The sequence below is a fragment of the Pteropus medius genome, unplaced genomic scaffold (genome assembly GCF_902729225.1).
Source record: "Pteropus medius unplaced genomic scaffold, Ma_sr-lr_union100, whole genome shotgun sequence".
Lineage (NCBI taxonomy): Eukaryota > Metazoa > Chordata > Mammalia > Chiroptera > Pteropodidae > Pteropus > Pteropus medius.
The window spans coordinates 7,176,770-7,197,069 of NW_024355008.1; the positions used below are offsets into that span (position 1 = coordinate 7,176,770).

General features: G+C 34.7%; 1 protein-coding gene across 11 annotated transcripts in view; it reads left to right on the plus strand.

Annotated features, from left to right (window-relative positions):
• BBX (BBX high mobility group box domain containing) overlaps positions 1-20,300 on the plus strand; it is a 245,057-nt gene that overhangs the window by 107,443 nt on the left and 117,314 nt on the right. For 3 of the 11 annotated variants that reach the window (XM_039856883.1, XM_039856888.1, XM_039856885.1), the window contains one exon: positions 5,711-5,828. The exons of the other annotated variants lie outside the window; for them this stretch is intronic. The gene's annotated coding sequence lies outside the window, so the exon portion shown is untranslated. The remainder of the gene's footprint in view (positions 1-5,710; positions 5,829-20,300) is intronic. 11 annotated transcript variants of the gene reach the window in all.

Genomic DNA, 20,300 nt, shown 5'->3' on the forward strand with positions numbered 1-20,300 from the left:
TTTTCTTCAAACTAATTATTTTAACAAAACAGGGAGCAGTATTACGAATTTTTAATTTTAAAGTACAAGAGCTGTTGTTGTAAATTGATAATCTCAACCTGATAGCTATAAAATTTTTTTAAAAATGAAATAGCTAATTCAGTCATGACCTTACTTTGCTAGTTTATTCATAAACTAGATTTAAAAAAGCAAGATTTTCCTTCATTTTAGGTCAGTGGTTTAGCATTTCACAATTAATTGATCTAAGAGAAGAAAGTATTTTTCTACATTTGCAGAAAATGCTACCTCAGTGAAAGCATTTACTTTTAATAATTTTCTTTTCATGCACTACAACTTGGTCTTTTGTCCCTAGGATCAGTAACTTTTATTTATTAATTTTTAAGATCTCTCTATAATTAATATAGTTAAACTTGTTTTGAAAGTACCTTAGTGTCATCTACAAGAATACCCTTGCTTCCTTTTCCTTCTAAAAGCTGCTCTATATATAAGTTAGCATGTGTGTGTTAAGTATTTGTGGTTTTATAAGAATTTGACCTTTTCCTAGTTGAATATGTGAACATTCTAACCATAACAAACATGGATTTAATAGGCCTTAATTATGTACTTTTTCAGTTATTATCATATATTGAAATTCTAAATCATTCTTGCCCACCTGTAAGAGTGTTTGAATTCTTTCTTCAACTCTGTTGTATTCCGTTTTAGAAGCTGAACTTCCTACAGTAATCTCATTGGAAAATGTTTTATTTGAAGATAAAGTAACCTACTTTCTGTTCCTCTATTTATCTAATATTTATTATTGTGTGCAAGGTGTTAGACACAATTGGGGTCACGATATGATAATAGAAGGCAAATCTAATTAGATAGAGAAAGGAGAGATAGACAAATGTCATTAAGAGTTCCCAGGCAGGAATATCAAGGAAGACTTCCCAGAGGGGGAAACACAGGAGAAATCTGGAGAAGACAATTGGGCCCTTTTTGCCATTTGGATGGGATATGTGTAAAGGTGGCATGGGAAACTTCGGTGAAAAGCCAGATGTCAGAGGACCTTGAATATCTGGGTGAGTTTATGTTTTTTTCTCCCCCTCAAGGCAGATGAACTACTGAAAAATTTTGAGAAAATTTTGAGCAGATGATATAAATGGGATGGATTGGAAGGGAGAAGAGGTAGGTATTGGAGAGTTTGATTTGGATTCTTTAGCTATCCTAGGTAAAAAGAAATTTGTTCTTTTAATAAGATTTGAGAGTTATAAATGAGACCACTATGAAAGACATTATGAAGGTTATACCCTGTCTGGATGTATCTCAAGATATTTGGATTAAGATGTACAACTTACTGAATGAAGTGAGTCTTTTCCCAACTCTTAGGGCAAAAATTGTTAGATACTCAGTTTTAATGATTCCTTCACTGAAGATTTTCTCAAATGCTGGACGCTTACTACTATTTAGCCTGTGTGTGTCTGTGTCTGTGAGTATTTATTTAGTGATTATAAATCTAGCTTTCACTGTTTCTCAAAGAATACAAATTCTGTCCTGTCACCTAAATCAAATTACTAATCTATAGAACTTGGCAATTTGACTTGAACTTGTGTTGGAGGTTTGAAGGGGAACCATAAGGAGGAGGAAAGCAGTGGGGGAGTGTTGAAAAGGCAGTCAAAGATAGGATTTACATTTAAGTAGGCATTCAGAATACACTACATCCAAAAGTAGAGAAACAGTCATAGAAACTGATTTGTGGGATGGGGAGGTGAAGTTTGAGATGGATCGGATTTGAACTGTGGAGATATCCATATGATTATGTATAGGATGTGGTAACAAATTTGAGGCGAGTTTGGAAGAGATTCAGGCTGAAGACAGGTATAGCTTGAGAGGTAGAACTGAAACTTGAAAATTGGTGAAAGTAAAAAATGTGGCTAAGAACTTTTGAAAACACATACTATTCTTTGTTAAGAGAAATATAAGAGAAAGAAAAATAATCTATGGTAGGAAAATCAATAAAGTGTAGGACCGAGGAAGATGAGGAAAGAGTTTTCAACACAAATGTTGAAAAATATAGAGACATCTAAATGCATAAAAAAGGCATTTGGGTTAGGTCTTTTGGAGAAAGCAGCCCCTTTCACTGCCAAGTTTTTGATTTTCTCTTTAATTGAAGCTATATGTCGAGCTACTGTCTTCATGAATTAATCTATAATGATTTACAGACTCACTCCCTGGAATCATAGCATACACCTTCTTTAAGTATACTTTAATATTCTTTTCTTTAAATATGTTACCTTAGACTGTTCAAATCAAAACTTATCCAAGCTAATATCTTTTCTTCAAATGCACTGACATGACTTTCTTTAAAATATCATCAGCAAACATAGTTTCTAAATGCCTCCTCTGTAGGATTTGTACTTAATTGTTTTTATAAAGGGATGATTAATGAATTCTCTGTCATTACCAGCTCTTCTTTTACACCAAGTACAGTTAGACTTTAAATAAGGCTGTACTGTCCTAATAAAGATCATTTAGAAAGCTCCTCATAGTAGGGACACCTGCATATGAAATTTCTAGGTTAGAATCAGATACGTAGTCACTTCTCTTTCCATGTACAGAGAATAGTTCTAAGAGTAGACAAGACTCACCCTAAGTACTAATACCGATTATAATGATGAAAACTGCAATTGTTACTATTTGGATTTTATGTATTAGTATCTCTCTGTGTGTATGTGTGTGTGTATTTCTTTTTTTCTGATCTTCACAATGACCCTTAGATGTAGGTATCATCATTCTGAGGCCCAGGGCATTATAAATTGTCTGAGCTTTTTTGCTAATTATGAACAGAGCCAGGTTTCAAATCAGTTCTTTCTGATTTTCAAAGACAATGTTCTTGACATAGCCTATGCCATTTTCTGATGTATTTGAAATTTGAGCTTTAGCACCCTTGATGGCAACTACTCCAATTTGGAAGCTCAATGCTCCATTACTTTCTTACCCATTTCCTCCACCTAGGGAAGAATAATCATTTTCATTTGTTTAGATATATTGCTATTCATTGTTGTTGATCATGAGCACTTTTCTTTGTATTTAATACTGTTATGTATACATATTTAATCTTCATGTCAGCTCTATGAGAGGTAGAGGTATTTCCTCCTTTTTATTATGAAACTTTCAAGCATATATATTACACACTCATATACTCACCACCTAGGTCAGCCATTAGCATTTTCCTATACTTATTTTATTAAATATCTAGAATCCATTCATCGTCGTTTTATTTTTTTGACGCATTTGAAAGTAAATTATAGACATCACTATATACTTGCTCTAAAAACTTTAGCATGTGTATTACTAACTAGAGTTCAGTATTTGTGTAAAGTTTTTTCTTTTGATGTAAAACTTAATTTAGGGTAATACACAATCTTAAATGTATATTCTCTCTGTTTTGATAAATGCACACACCTGTGTGAGCCAAATACCTATCAAAATAATAAAACGTTATTATTGGTAGGTATCACTTTTTATTCTCCTTTTGTAGATGAGGGAACTGAAGTACACAGAGGTTAAATAATCTGCCTAAGGTCAAAAGTAAGTGACAGAGTTGGAATTCAAACACTGGCAGTTTGGATTCAGTATTTGTGCTCCTAACCACACCACCATACTGCTTATGGATTGTCTTTACATGTTCAGGTAACCTTTTACATTCACATGTACAAATGGAATGTTTATTTTTAACACAAGTGCATAGACACAGAAGCAATACACTTGGGATTAGTAAGAGTAGAAATCTCGTTCTAGAAATGCATTGGCTTCTTGCAAGAGGTTTATGGCAAGAAAAACTAAGAGGGAAGTTCTCTTCAAAATCCTAGGGTGAATCTCTGTATAATAACTGTCTTAACTGGCGTCCTTGATTAATGTTTCCACATTCAAAGTGACAATTTCCTAATGACAAGAGTGAGATTCAGGAAAATCTTAAATTGCCAGTTGAACAATTAAGGGCAAATGATGTTCAATATGATTTTTTATTAAGCATATTTTTCTGTTATAATTAGTAGAAAATTGCTCATCTATGTGTAGATATCTCAGTCTCCAAAATAATAGAATTAACCAATTTGGGATTTATAGTTATTAAATTTGTAAAGTTTTAAGCAAAGAAACTGAATAGATTTTTTAGTATAAAAGTATGAATAAGGATTAGAATAGATTATGTTGTCTTTTATTTTTCGTTTGCAATACGTAGGTCAAACTTACCTACGAAAAGAAATTGTGTCTTTTTGCATTGTGTTCATATCACAAACCATATCTTGAAAGTTGGCTAGGATTCTCTGTTTACTACTCATGATGAAAAAGCACCATTGTGTATATATATGTATATTTAAATCCTAAGTTTTGCTCAAAAAGCAATTAAAAAAAATAAAAGCATTTAGTTAGCAAAACATAGGCAATCACTAGAGGGCAGAGCAGTACTATACTTTAGGCCTTATTTGAAAACTTCCGGCTTAAAAAGTACTGAACATGGGAAAATATATTGATGCACACTTGAGTAGAAATTTCTTTGTATTCTTATTATCTTGTCATGCTGTGAAATCCAATAACATGCTTACACTTCTATCAGAGGAGCTTTTCTAGCAATTACATTGATTGCTTCCAAAAGGGCATGATTATTTAAAAGACTATAAGTATTCCTCAAGAGAAAATACTGTGCTTACAGGGAATGGTGCATTAAATCATTTCTACTGTGTATACTACCCTGAAATTGAATTACAGTATAAGACCTTAGGTGAGATATTATGAGAGAACAAGTTTGAGACAAATTTACTAGTATTTAGAATTTATTGAAATATAGAACATCTTTTGATCTTTCAGCTGAAATTTGTTGAATCATTAAGACTTTGAATTTACAAAGTTGTAAAAACAATGAACTAACTATAGCTTTTTTAAATGTTAAAATTTTGTCAAGTGGGTGCTCACTTAATTTTATTTGTTTAAAAATGTCTATCCTGATATATTTTTATTTTGATTTATTTTTCCTGATAGATTTTTAAAATAAATGAAGCCTCGAGGTAAAGTATCTTAGTGAATAACCTGAATAGTTCAGTGCCCCAAAAGATAGAAGATTTTATCTTGAATGTGTAGTTTGGATTTTATTTTATAAAACAGTTTGTATTTATATATGATTTATTTCTAAAAGAGACAACATAGGATATCAGAAAAAGCACTGGATTTTGGAATCAGAAGCTTTGGGGCCCCAATTATTATGTACGTACTTGTAGTCTTAGTCAAGTCACATTACTTCTCTGAAGTAACCATTTTCTAAATTGGAGAATTGGAAAAATATTTTTTTATTTACCACTGGGTTGCTGTATTATGTTTGCATCTATGTTTATGCATCCAAAGGTGAGACAGTATAAAGATGAAGTTTAACAAAGATATAAGCTCAGAAAAACCTTAGAGATAACTTTGAAATGGTTGATTATATCATAAATTTAGTAACATAAGGTCACCTATTACATGAATAAATAGTACCAAAAATGTGGTTTTCAAACCCAAACCCAAGTTCAGATTGCTGACTTCCCCTTGTCTCTGAATGTCTCTGGCTGCTTTATCTCTCCATAACTCCTGACTCTTTTGCTCCTCTCATTCTTTATTCTATCCTCTGTTTATTTTCATGTTTCCTCTCTGTGTTTCTCCTGACTGTCTTTGGTCTCTTTCTGTGTTTTTCTTGTCCCAGGCACACACAGGAAGACCCCAAGCCTCTAGCAGTACCTGGTATCATCTCCAGCATGTTTATAGATGTGGAGGATTCACTGGGATATTGAGAAATACCAGAGGCGAATTGTTCCACTGTAGTAAGTCAATCAGCATTTATTAAGTGACTACTGTTTACAGAGCACAGTTCAGTAGGTGGTGCTTTGGGGGAAGAAGTTAGAGCATAGCTCAGAAGAAATAAACATGTAAACTCTTATCACTGGTTCTTGTAGGATGGTCACACATATAAAGAAAAACAACAAAATAAAAAGCTGATAAATAATTATATAAATGAGTTCTGTTGTATGTGTGCTGAAGAGGCCCAGAGTTAATGGAGTAGAGAAAGCCAGGTGGTATTAATCAGGTTTCCTGCGTGTGTTTAAAATTAGGTTTTGAAGTATGATTGGAAGAGATCAGGAAAGAAAGGGTGGGAGTGAGTCATTTCTAAGTTGAATCCCTGATGGGAGGGTGGTGAAATGTGAGTGCTAAGTTTTAGCCTACCAACAGCTAAACTTCCAGTCTTAGAGAAGTTCAAGTTACGAAAAGAAGTACAGCCAAATTGAGACTTTCCATAAACATAATTGGTGTCTGTTGTCAGTTTTAAAATTTATAGAGTTTAAGGGTAAATTATGATTATAAAGTAATAGAGAGGTGTACTGTGAAATAAAATTAATACAAACTATTATAATATGATCTACAGATGCATTTTAAATGCTAAGATGAATGAAAATAGTAAACTGTAGTATAACAAATCAGTTTCATTTTGTGTTGGAAATTTATTTTTGCTATTGTATTTTAGACAGTCTTATCTACAGTTGTACCATGGTTTTTAGAGTTGGATATGGTTTAAATCCCAACTCTGCTAACTGTGTAAGATTGGGCAACCTATGTAACAACACTGAATCTCAGTTTCCTAATACATAAACTAAGGATGAAAATATTTATCTTAGAGCTGTTGTGTGAATTAAAGAGAGAGTTTTATATTGTCCTGAGTGCATGCTAGGTACTTGTTACTTGCAGGTACTTAAAAAGTACTTTTAAAACAGTTTATTAAATACAGCATTATTTCTGAGAGCTTTTTTAAAAAATAAGCAACCCCCATAGTATTTTGAAAATGCTATGTATATACAGGGCATATTTATAACTGTGAATAAGATGCAAAGAATAACATTAACATGAATCACTGAATACCTACCACTAGCTTGGGAGATAGACTTGGTGCCTTGTTCCTGGCTCAGATTCCATCACCTCTCATTAACTCCCCAACACAATCCTGAAGGCTGACTTAATTATTTCCTTGTTTTTCCTTATATTTTTCACATATTTCTATATCACCTGCATTGTTTTGCTTGTTTTTGAATTTTATATAAATAATATAATGCTGTATGTTTTCTTATGCAACACTTATTTTTGCTGTTCAACATCATGATTTTAAATTTATTTTTAATTATAGCTGACATACAATATTATATTAGTTTCACATGTACCACATAGTAATTCAACATTTATATGCTTTAGGAAGTTATCACCACAGTAAGTCTAGTAACCATCTCTCACTGTACAAAGTTTTTATGATATTATGGACTATTCCCGATGCTGTACCTTACATCCCTCTGGCTTACTTTTAACTGACTTATTTTATAACTGGAAGTTTGTGCTTCTTAATCTCTTTCCCCTTTTGTTCCTATCCCCTCACTGTCCTCTTCTCTGGTAACTGTCTGTTTGTTCTTTGTATCTATGAGTTTGTTTTGTTTCTTTTTGTTTGTTCATTTGGTTTTTTTAGATTTCACATATAACTGAAATTATATAGTATTTATCTTTCTCTGTCCTACTTATTTCACTTCACATAATATTCTCTAGGTCCATTTTGCACATGGCAAGATTTGATTCATTTTTATGGCTGAATAATAATCCATTGTGTGTGTGTGTGTGTGTGTGTGTGTGTGTGTGTGAAAATCTATTCCTTCGAATAGATTTTCTGTCCTTTTCTCTTCTGGTATCCCTGTGATTTGAATGTTGATATACTTGTTTTGTCCGTGCATGCATGCATATCACATTTTCCTTATTCGTTCATTTATCATTAGACACCTAGGTTGCTTCCATATCTTGGCTATTGTAAACAATGCTGCAGTGAACATAGGGGTGCATGTGTGTGTGTTTTTTAATTAGCATTTTAATTTCCTTGAGATAAATACCCAGAAGTGGAATTCTTGACTTGTATGGTAGTTCTGTTTTCAAATTTTTGAGGAAAATTTGTTTTCCATACCATTTTCCATAGTGTCAGCCCACCAAGAGTGCACAAGGGTTCCCTTTTGTTCACATCCTCATCAACACTTGTTATCTTTTGATTATAACCATTGTGACAGGTGTGAGGTGATATCTCATTGTAGTTTTAATTTGCATTTACCTGGTGATGCAAATTAAATGATGTTGAGCATCTTCAGGTGTCTGAGATCCGTATCTGTCTTCTTTGGAGAAGTATCTGTTCAGGTCCTCTGCCCATTTTTTAATTGGACTGTTTGAGTTTTTTTTTGTTGTTGTTGTTTTATGTTGAGTTGTGTAAATTCTTCATGTATTTTGGGTATTAACTCATTATTGACTATGTCATTTGCAAATATCTTCTCCCATTCAGTGGGTTGCCTTTTCATCTTGACGATTTCCTTCGCTGTGCAAAAGTTTTTAGTTTGATGTGTTCTCATTTGTTTATTTTTGCTTTTTTTTGCCTTTGCTGAGGAGATATATTTTTTAAAAATACTAAGAGCAATGTCACAGTTTACCATGACAGTTTTATTCTAGTTCTGTGGTTTCAGGTCTTATGTTTAAGTCTTTAATCCATAAATTTAATACAACTTCTGAGTTTATTTTTGTGTATGGTGTAAGAAAGTGGTATACTTTAATTTTTTTGGCACATATCTGTTCACTGTTCCCAACACCATTTATTGAAGAAGAGACTGTCTTCCCCATTGTATATTTTGGCTCCTTTATAGTTTAATTGCCCATCTAAGAATGGGTTTATTTCTAGGCTCTCTATACAGTTCCATTGATCTATGTGTCTGTTTTTGTGCCAGTACCACATTGTATTGATTATTATAGTTTTGTAGTATATTTTGAAATCAGGGACCATGATACCTGCAACTTTGTTCTTCTTTTTCAAGAGTGCTTTGGCTATTCAGGGTCTTTTGTGGTTCCATATAAATTTTAGGATTTTTTTTTTCTAGTTCTGTGAAAAATGCCGTTAATATTTTAATAAGGATTGCATTGAATCTAGAGATTGCTTTGAGTAGTATGGACATTTTAATATTAATTCTTTCAATACATGAACATGATATATTCTTCCATTTATTTGTGTCTTGTTCAGTTTCTTTCATTAACATGTTATGGTTTTCAGAGTACAATTCTTTTACCTCCTTGGTTAAATTTATTCCAAGGTATTTTTTTTTTTTTTAATGCAATTGTAAATGGGATTTTTTTTTTTTTTAATTTCTCTTCCTGGTAGTTCATTATTAGTGTATAGAAACACGGTAGATTTCTGAATATTAATTTTGTATCCTGAAACTTTACTGAATTCATATATGCTAATAGTTTTTGGTAGAAACTTTTGGTTTCTATATGTGGTATGTCATCTGCAAATATTTACAGTTTAACTTCTTCCTTTCCCATTTGGATACCATTTATTTCTTTTTTGAGTGCTGCGACAATGATTTATAGTACTATGTTGAATAAGAGTGGTGAGAGTGAACATCCTTTCTAATTTCTGATCTTAGAAGAAAAGATTTCAATTTTCACCATTGAGTATAATGTTAGCTGTGGGTTTGTCATATATGGCCTTTATTATGTTGAGGTATATTCCTTTTATACCCACTTTGTTGAGAGTTTTTATCATAAGTGGATGTCGAATTTTGTCAAATGCTTTTTCTGTATCTATTGAGATGATCATATGATTTTCATTCATTTTGTTTATGTGGCGTATCATGTCGATTGATTTGCACATATTGAACCATCCTTGCATCTCTAGTGTAAATCCCACTTGATCATGGGAAACTCTTTAACTCTCTTCAATTTTGAATGATAATTTTGTTGGGTAGAGTGTTCTTGGCAGTAGGTTTTCCCGTTCTTCACTTTTACAATATCATGCCATTCCCTTCTGGCCTGCAGATTTTCTGCTGAAAAATCAGTTGATTATCTTATGGGGAATCTCCTGTGTGTAACTAGCTGCTTTTCTCTTGCTTTTTAGATCCTTTCCTTACCTTTAACTTTTGATATTTTAATTATGATATGTTTTGGTGTGGGTCTTTTTGGATTCATCTTGTCTGGGTCTGTCTGTGCCTCCTGGACTTGGATGTCTATTTCCTTGATCAGCTTAGGGAATTTTTTAGCCATTATTCCTTCGAATAGATTTTCTGTCCCTTTCTCTTCTGGTATCCCTGTGATTTGAATGTTGATATACTTGTTTTGTCCTAGAGGTCTCTTAAACTATGCTTATTATTATTATGCTTATTATTATTATTGTTTCTTTTTGCTGTTCTGATTGGATGATTTCCACTACTTGGTGCTACAGCTCCCTGACTTGCTCTTATGCATCATCTAATCTGCTGCTTGTCGATTTTCTCTAGTGAATTTTTCATTTCATTTATTGTGTTCCTCAGTTCAGATTGGCTTTTTAAAAATATTTTCTATATTTTTGTGAAGTTCTCACCGAGTTCTTCTATTCTTCTCTCGAGTTCATTGAGCACCTTTAAAACCACTGTTTTGAACTCCTTTCTGGTAGGTTGTTTGTCCCTGTTTCATTTAATTCTTTTTTCTGGCATTAGAGTTCCCCCCTCCCCCCGCCTTCTTTCATTTGGAGCATACTTCTCTGTCTTTTCATCTTGACTGTCTCTATGAATTGGGCAAAACAAGCCTCTCCCAGTTTTGAAGGAGTGGCCTCCTGTAGGAACTTCCTTTTTATAGACTGCGTGTGCGGGGCGTCTTTGTCAGGCCAGCTGGAGCTGAGCTGGAGTGAGCTTGGCTGCAGAAGGACCTGGAGGCAAGCTGCACTGCGGCCGCCTTGGCCGGCCAGTTGGAGCTAGAACTGGAGCATGTGCAAGCTATGGAGACTCCTGTGGGGTAGGGGCAAACCTTGTCAGGGCCACCTGGGGGGGGGGGTGGCTGGGCCTGGCTCAGGCTGCGGGATTCTGGGGCCAAGCTGCACTAAGGCTGCCATGGCGACCTTGGGTCATGGGGAGTCTTGGGGACACACTGCACGTTGGCCTTGTAGGTGGAACATACGTTGCTTGCAGTGAGTCCCAGGGACAAGCTGCGCCGAACCACCTTGGCAGGCTGGTTGAAACTGTAGTTGGAGCGGGCTCCGGCCACAGGGAGTTCGGAGGACAAGCCGCAGTGGAGCCCGGAGCTGTGGCTGAAGTGGGTGTGGTCTGTGGGAAGTCTCAGGGACAAGCCGCATGGAGAAGGGAGCTGTACGTAGTTAGAGTGGGTACGGGAAGTCGGGATTTCGGGAGACAAGCTGCCCCAGTCCTGGAGGTATGGCTAGAGAAGGCACAGGCCGCGGGGACTCCTGTTGGCAAGCTGTGGACCTGGTATGGGCTTGGGGTCTAGGGCGTCCCTGGCGAGTTTGCTAGTGTCTGGATCGTGCGGTCAAGGTGGAGGGCGTGCGCAACAAATGGCGATCCTCCTGTGCCTCCAGTACCGTGGCGAATCACTCAGTTCTCCTGTTTGGAGTTGAAAAATGGATTTCTTTATGTATATTCTAGATGACCTTTAAACCACTTTTTCCCCCCCCCGCTGTGCCGCAGGGGAGCGGGGGGCGGGGGGGTCTGTGCGCCAGCCGGTCAGTAATCCCTCCCCACTTGCTGGTCAGTGCCTTAGGGGTGGGGTTCCCAAGGTGTCTTCATCTCTCCTGCCTTCCTACCCGTTCTTTGCGGTCTGGCTGGTTTGTTGAGCAGAAGCTGCTCCGTCAGTGCTTATTTCTTCTTCAGAGGAATTGCTTTGTTTTTAAGTGTAGATTATTGTGCTCCTTGGAGGAGGTAAGTTCCTGCTGTACCACCATCTTGAACCTAGGAAACCTCAATATTGTATTTTAGAGAGTCACACTTGCATATACTTGTAATTCCTTTATGATCGTAGCTGTATTTCGTTGTGTGAAAATACCACAGGTTATTTACCACTTTCTTTTGATGGCTTTTTAGGTTGTTTCCAGTCTTTGTGTTATTGGATATAAAGCTGCAGACAACAAATTCTGAGATTCCTGTTCAGGCTTCTTTATGTACACGTTATTTCTCTAAGATAAATGTTCAGGAGTAGAACTGCTGAGTCAAAGGATATTCCCAACTTCAAACTCTATGAGATAATGGCAAATGGATTTCATAGAACTTGTTACATTTTAAACTCCCTTTATGTCTCCTATAGTTATTTAAAACTATGAGATTTGTGTTTAAAGAATTTTGTGTGTTGCTTATGATACCATCTTAATAATAATCCTGATGTCTTTTTAAAAATCAGTTTTATCCTTTGCAGCAGCTGCTTTTATTTCTCTCCGTTTTCCAGTTGTTACTTAGACCTTTCTCAAACTCAGTTAAGTCCAGACATCCTGAAATAGGTGGGTATGTTTGCTAGCTAAATTTTTTTCTCTCAAGAAAACCGCATTATAAAGTAATGTTCTCTTCCCCTAAATGAAAATTGTCGTCTCTTCTTGACTTCTAAAGACAATTTGGACAGGGAAATGTACATCTTTTACTGATTTCTTTTTTCCTTAATTCAAGTTGAGGAAGAGCGACCCACAGACGATTGTTTGCAAGCTGCAGTGATTTACCGAGCTTGTGTTTTGTTCTGAGTTGCAAAAGTCCCAGGAGCTTGAGTAAATGACTCAACTTGTATTTGCTTACCTTTTTTGTTCTTTATCCGTTTGTTTTTCTCAGAAAATGGTTTTTTTGGTATCTGATTATACTTGTATATGCCATTCCAGTTTTCGTATCACAGTTCTTCCTAATCGTATAATCTGTACTTGGTGGTCCATAATTTTAGTTGATTGATCTCAATATTTTGCCTATTGTCAGAGTTGTTACCACTTATCTGCCATATTTATTTTCTGAGGTTTTCCAGAGAAGTATACCAGGATCTAGCGTAGGTAGTACTTAGTACTGGCTATTCAGTAGATGTTAATTGAATAAAGAAAGGAAAGTTGTAAATGCAATAAGCACTGGAATGCCTTTTCCCTGCTCAACAATAATAATTTCCCTAAAAGCAAGGGGCACAAGTCATGAGTAAACAGTTATGCCGGTGAGTAGCTTTGTAAACCATAAGCAAGTCATTTCCTCTTGAGTTTCACTGTGGTTTTTGAAATATGAAAGTGGTAGACTCCTTTTGAGTTGAACAGTTTGTATTCCGTCTTCAATTGAAATGACAAGTAGTTTCTCGCTAAATATCTGGGAACCCCTACCAAAGCCTGAATCTGTTTACCTTACTGGGCTTTTGGCCTGTAACTGTGTCACAGCAACCTGTCGGTTATTTTCTTTCATAATCCCGGCAAGTGGGGCATACATCAAACTTTCCTTCTTCTCCGTCATTTAGAGTTGATTTGCTCTACAGAAAGAATATATTTATCTTTCTTTGAGAAAATAGAGTGAATGCCTATGGCTTCCCAGTTTTATTCATCAGGCAACCCAGGCATTGTTCAGTATAAAACCTTCAGTTCTGGCCTTGTGCTGCTCCTCCTGTTCCTCCAGCCACACAATCCAGGGCAGTTCGTCCTACATGTTGCTAATTGCTATCCAACTTAACCCTATGGCTTTTCTCACACTGTAGTACTACCTTTGCATCAATGTTGGTTTTTACTATTGGAAGCCTTTTCTTGGATTATATGGGTCTGTCTTCATCTGGTGATGGAGGCAGGTTGCCCATTCTTTTCTCCTGTGGTTTCTCTGCTAGGGGCTTCTCCAGGTAAATGGTGAGCAACGACCTGAGTTCCTTCCCTTGTTTCCTTCACTTAGTCTTTCCATAAGAGGATTCCATCTTAAGAGAATTAGTGTTATGACCACTTTCAAGGAGTAATCTGACTCTTTGGATTCTCACATGACTAATATTTCCTGGTTTTTGTTGAGAATTCAGAGTGCCTCTGAACTCTGTGATCAGAGGCAAAAGGCACCAGAGAACAGGCCACATAGAGCAAGGGACACAAACTCTTAACTTTACTCTGTAAATTGTAAACACTGCCCAGTCACTCTGGAGGGTCAGCCACAGAGCTATGTATCTGACCACAAACCAGAGCTATGTATCTGACATGCACTGAGGGACACAAAATAATCTAATTTCGTCATAATTTTATGGACCTGCTTTGTGAAATCCCATGTAAGTCTTGCAGATTTTAGGCTAAGAAGAGAATAAGGCAAGAGAAGAATTTTGTGACTAAAAAAATGAAAAAGGGGAAAACTTCAGTGAAGGATTTATTTTTAATAACAATAACAATGCTAAATCAAATTTGGAATTTTAAAAATCTTTGCAATTTTTTTTATGTTAAATTATCTTTTACTGGGAGACCATCTGTTAACCTTCTACCTTCAGCCTTCATACACATAAAAGATCTGAGATTTAATGGGCTGTTCATCCATGAAGAACAAGAAGCCAGACTATCTTTGATAATTCATCCTGCCTAACTGCTTACTTGACAAAACTCTACAAAAATATATTATGCCAAATGTTCTGTGCCTGAAAGAAGCAGTTAATACCATCCTATCTCTAGAAGAACAGATAACTTTTTATTTCTCAGGAATGCAAGGAGAGAAATATCTTTTTATGCTTGTAAGGGAAAAAGGGGAAAAATTACCTGACATGAAAATTTTACTGATAGGAGAATGCTTACTCTAACCAGTCTTACATTGTGTGTTTGATTAATGTAAAAGGCTTGACCTGTTAAATAGTCACATTAATATTTTAAATTATCAGTGAAAAAGTCTCTTTTGTAGTACTAATTCACTTAGTATTTTATTAATTTAGACAAGCTTGAAAGGGCTTTGGAAAACCTATTGCACTCATTTAGTATTATTTTAATTTAGTGTCTTTTGAAAGAAAATTATGTATTTCCTAATGATTAAGTTGCAGCAAATATTAAAAATAAACTTCTGTTATAAGTTGGATCATCTTTAAATATAATATAAAATTTATAATGTATCTAAAGTATATAAACATGCGATATAAAATTTTCCTTCAGAGGGAACTAGGAAGCGCATTTATTAGTTTCTGTGTTGAATGGGCTTAACTTAGAAGAGGAATTTTTAAAAACTAACTTAAAAATAAATTTTGAAGTATATGTTTTTTACTCATTTCTTAAACCTGTTTTTCATCAACGTAATATGTATAAAAGTAAGCTCAAAGTTGAGCTTTATATAATTTGTCATGTAATTATACAAAGTACAGATTTATCTAGATTATTAAAAAACATCTTATTAAAGTAGTTCTGAATAACTTAAATTTAGGTATTGCCGGAATAACGATATTCATTTTGTCTGATAGTTTATATCTGGATAAGAAAACAGTGAAATGTTCAAATGGGTCTAATTTTGAGGAAACGATAGTGAGCAATGAATGTTTTCCTGAAGTTCATTTCCTAGTATCTTACCATTTAATATATAGATGCAAAATCCACATTTCTAAAAGGCTGGCTAGGTTTTATTAAATCTGAAAAAATAAATCACCGAATCTTTTAAATAAAAACAATAGAACAAAGTGTAGCAGCTGTGCTTTAATATTGATAGTTGTTTTGAGGAATTGGAACTCATCTAGGAAGCTCACCTAGATGTCTGTTATTAAAGATCATTAAATATGTTTTTTTTCTGTGTATATTCCAAAACTGTTTTCTCCCACCAAATCTTAATCAGAATTATTATGGTTTTTTTTGTGCTCAGCCAGTGGACACTGTACTCCCTCTTCCTGTGCTAGCCAAGCACCGTGTTTCATTTGAATGACGGCATTGTTGCCCTTAGGTTAAGGTCTGTTTTGAGCATAGAGAGGAATCTTGGCTGTAGCCTTCATCCATGTTTAGTTATTTGCTGTTATTTAACCCTTACACTGGTTAGACGGCAGTGTTACTTTCTGTGAGTCTCAAGCTGTCTTATAAACACAGAGTTTGTGAGTTTGTCAATTAGTAACCTGCCAAGTGCTTAGAACTCTGGATCAAGGGAAGTTGGCACTCTGGAACTCTTGAATCAGAGAACTTCTAGATCTCAGTGCCAGGGCAAGAGTGGGTCCGATTTTCACTGAGTGGAGTCATCTAGTCAGCTGTTCTCTTGGAATTAAAGCTCTCAAGACAGCCTTTCTTTTGCTCTTACTGGAGCTTACTCAGGGATTGATTTGAGTATGTTTCTTTTTCCCTCAAATTAAAAAAAAATATATATATATATGCCAGAGATTTTTGCTTATTTGCTTGAAATTATTTCCATTTAAATGTTTTCAAAGACGGTTTTCCTCGAGAAGTTATAGCTTCTTTTTTTACTCTTTCTACTTAATAAGGATGGTGAACTCGTGGTGGGATTGCATTCTCCTGTTTCCTCCTTTACATTTTTCTGGGGACTTCAGAGACTAATACTCTTCCTCATCCCCCTCCTCCATTTAGAGTTTACACCTATGGAGAAGATGAACCATGAGCAACTTTAATTTACAGGATTAAAACCTATGATTTTTCAGTGGGGGACTTCATGTTTAAGACTCACTGTTGATAATTAGGCTGATGATGATGATGATATGGATGTGTTTGGAGTGGAGGTAAAAGCTATGAGGCTAAGAGTCATAGATTTAAAATAATCATTTGAGAAAATACTGGAAGAGGGTCACAGAAAAGTTTATGGCTCATACTGTAGGGAGTTAGGAAAGATGCAATTTTGCCCAGGATCATACTTGACCTGCATGGACAGGAATAGAGAAAGGGCATTTTAAATAAGAGATCTCTGAACGAACAGTAAGAGGCAAGAAAGTACCCAAATGCAAGGAGCTGAGTCTTGAATACATCTTTCAGGAAATCAAGGACAAAAGAAGTTTGGAGTCAAATTTTGTGTGTGTGTTGGGGGGAGGAGAAGTGAGGCAGGAAGGGCACAAAAAAATGTGTGGAATGCCAATCTAAGGAATTAAAATTTGAGACTAGACTGTGAAGTGCCATTTACGAGTTTGGATTCAGAGAGTAAAAGGCTCAAAGCATGATTCTGAGTAAAACTACTGATAGAGATTGACTTGGAAATGGAAGTTACCACTTAGAAGCCACTGTAATCTCTTGGGGTGAGGTGGTGCCAAGGGCTTGAAGAAAGAAGAAAACACTGCACTCATTCATGCTTTTAAAAAGTAAATATGATAGCATATGTGAGGCACTCTAAAGGAGTTTACATGTTATCTGCTTCCATTTTTACCATTCTTTGAAGTAGGTACTAGCCTACTTTTCTAGATGAGTGAACCAGAGGCCCTTAATTAGATCACTAGTCAGTAGTAAAAATCCATAGCCAGACCTATCGGAGTGCCAGATCTAATCCTTTCTCCTCCCTTGCTGTGACTCATCGAGCATGGAAATGGAGAACAGATAAACTTTTTATTTCTTATTTGATTTATCATATACTCCCTTTATAGGAGTTATTAAATGGGTCCAAATTAGGACTACATTCATACATATTTTTATATACATGATTACATGTATATCAGTACACCTGAGTCTGAGTTTGATACAGATGTTATATATTAGACTTTCCTATTTCTCAATCATAGATTTGAAAAAATGCTTTTTTCTGATAAGTTTGAGAAAAATGTCTGTTGACAAAATTTAGATCATTATTTTATATAAATTTAAAACAAATAGGAAGAGATTATATTTTCTACCACAGAGTAATTTTAGTATATAAGGAAATGAAATCAATGTCCCAGTTTTCTAGAATAAAAATTATAAGGTAAACTGAAATGCTTAGAAAAGAAGAATTTTGGTTAATTTAATTGCCTTATTCATTGAAAGTTAGAAAATTTTTAATATTTGTAAATCATTGTAGAAATGTTAGTGCACAATTGAATTTCTTAATAGCAGATGGAGCCTGTTTTTCAGATCTTGATCATGACTCTAGTGATTAATAGTTATCTTAGAATTTTAAAAGCATATACTACATAGAAGAGGTTGGAGATTTAAAGAAGTGGGTATTGAAATCCAATGACTTGCCTACTACCAACACCTGCAACCTCTCCACCTGCTGCCTAAGACATTTGGGAGGTTTTTTTATTTGTTTGTTTGTTTTTTAAATTAATGATAGCTTGTTATAACTCGTCACTTTTTCCTAAAAGCAATTTCCACCTAATTTCCCCCTAACAACTATTAGACATTAAAGAATGTCTATTTATTGTGTTCTGGTTAAATAAGATTCACATTTATATTTCAGATGGCCATTGGGTCCTAAGACTGTGTGTGCTAAGTGAAGTCCTTTCTTATGGGAACATTTTTTTAATTCTAATTTTTATTTCTCTTTGTACAATCTGCATTTCATTCAGCAAAAATAGTTTTTTAGATTCACCAACAAGAAGCAGCTGTCATTGCCTCAGCTAAGTGTCCGTAGTTGCCCAACAAAAGATTTTTGATTTGGGTAGTGTAGAAAAATAAAAATAAGCATTCAGATTAGATTTTGGTTGATGTAATAAGAACTGTCCGTAATTTGAAATCCATGTGTAGTACAATCTTACGTTAAATTTGAAGAGATTGAGCCTAAACATCATCGTGACTGTTAATAAGAGAGTTTAAGTGATAAGGTGCTTAATTTTTCTCCTTATTTCTTTGATCCTCAAAGGAAACATTGAATATTCATTTCAAGATTGACCTGACAAGGAAATACCTCAGTATTGTTCACAAGATGAAAAAAAAAAAATTAATTGTGTGTGTGTTATTTAATGAGAAGCAATGAATACTTTAGTTCACCAGAGAAAATCAGTCCAAAGAATGAAGTGGGTAAAACTTGAAACATGTTGAGAATGATGTCTCGAAAGACTTCAAGGACCTCTAGAATTGAATGCAGTGATATAAAACTATCCATCCATTTTATTAGATCCATGTAGGTTTGCAAACTGATTGTCTCCTTGAGAGGTTGTTGTTATAAATATTTAGGGAGAAAAAGTGTTGATAAGTCTGTGACATAACTAAATATTCACAATGGAAGAGTAATAAAAGACAATTTATTGCACTTAGAAATTCTGGGTTAATTTTATGACTCTATTTTCTAAGATCCTTTTCTTGCAAATTATATGTCTTCGAAGTTTCTACTTGTGACTGTTCTTCCCTGATAGGTACAAAACAAATGGCTGGGAAAAGTCTTAAATACCAAATTATGACCATTAATAAAACTCATTAAAACTTGGCAAATTGGAAATGCTGCCTCCTGTTTGATGGCTTTCATTTGAAATGTAGTATTATGTCTGGAATGTCGAATTAAGAATTAGAATAGATGTCTTAGAGTCACTTGTGTGAGACCTTAAGGATCTCTTCACCTTAACTTTCTAAGTGTAAAATATATGTATTATTTTACTTACTCTTGAGAGAAATATTGTCTTTATTCTGAAATCACAGTCTGAAAAGTAAGTATTGAGAGGATTTGAACTATTAGTAGAAAGGTCCTAACTACTTTATAGACAAATGCAAAATGGTAAAGTTAAATGAGATTTAGGATAATATGACTGCAGTTTTTAAGCACTTCATGGAATGAACTTAAGTTGAAAATGTTTTGTAGTCCAGGTGGAAATTTCATAGAAGATTTACAGTGTTTTTGAATCTGTATTGTCACCAGTTTCTCAAGATAGCACCACTTAAGTACAGTATAAGATGTGAATTATTTAGAGGTTGAAGTTGGGGATTGTATAAAAAAGCAGGTGGAACAGGGGAAGAATATATAGACTGTGATTTCTTTTTTATTAGATGCTGTAGTCTGTTGGAATATGTTATGACAAGTTAATTAAACCTTTCCAGGAGAATATTACCATTTGTGATAAATTTTCTCAGAGGTCTGGATGCCTTCTTAGTTCTCATTATATTGTTTTGCCTTTTTTCAAGGTGCCTGGCAAGGCAGTAGATGCTTAGTACATTTATTTTGAATGTTGAATAACTTTTGGTTTTGATGACATAAATATTAATGAAATCAATTTTAATGAAATGAAATTTTTATACTTTGTGAAAAGTGTCAATGATTTGCTTTGTCATTTTTTTTAAAAAAAATATTACATGAATAAACTTCAGTTGTTTTCAGAAATGTTACCTTTTAGACTTTCTTCCTGATGAATGAAAATGAAAAATTAACCCCATGAGTGACTTTGTACTTAGTCCCAGCTCTTTAACCTTGAACAAGTTCTGGGACCTTGAGCAAATTTCTTAATTTGGACTTCAATTTATTTTTCTTTCAATGAGAGAATTAAAGTGGATAATCTTTAAAGTTTGTTCTTAACTATAAATCTGTGATTTAGAATAAAGAATAAAGTAGGAGTTCAAAATAAGTATGAGTGTTCCGAAATCAAAGTTAGATGAAGTTAATAAGAGAAGGAGTTCCACATTCAGTAAGTTTTTAACAGAATTTTGATGAGGA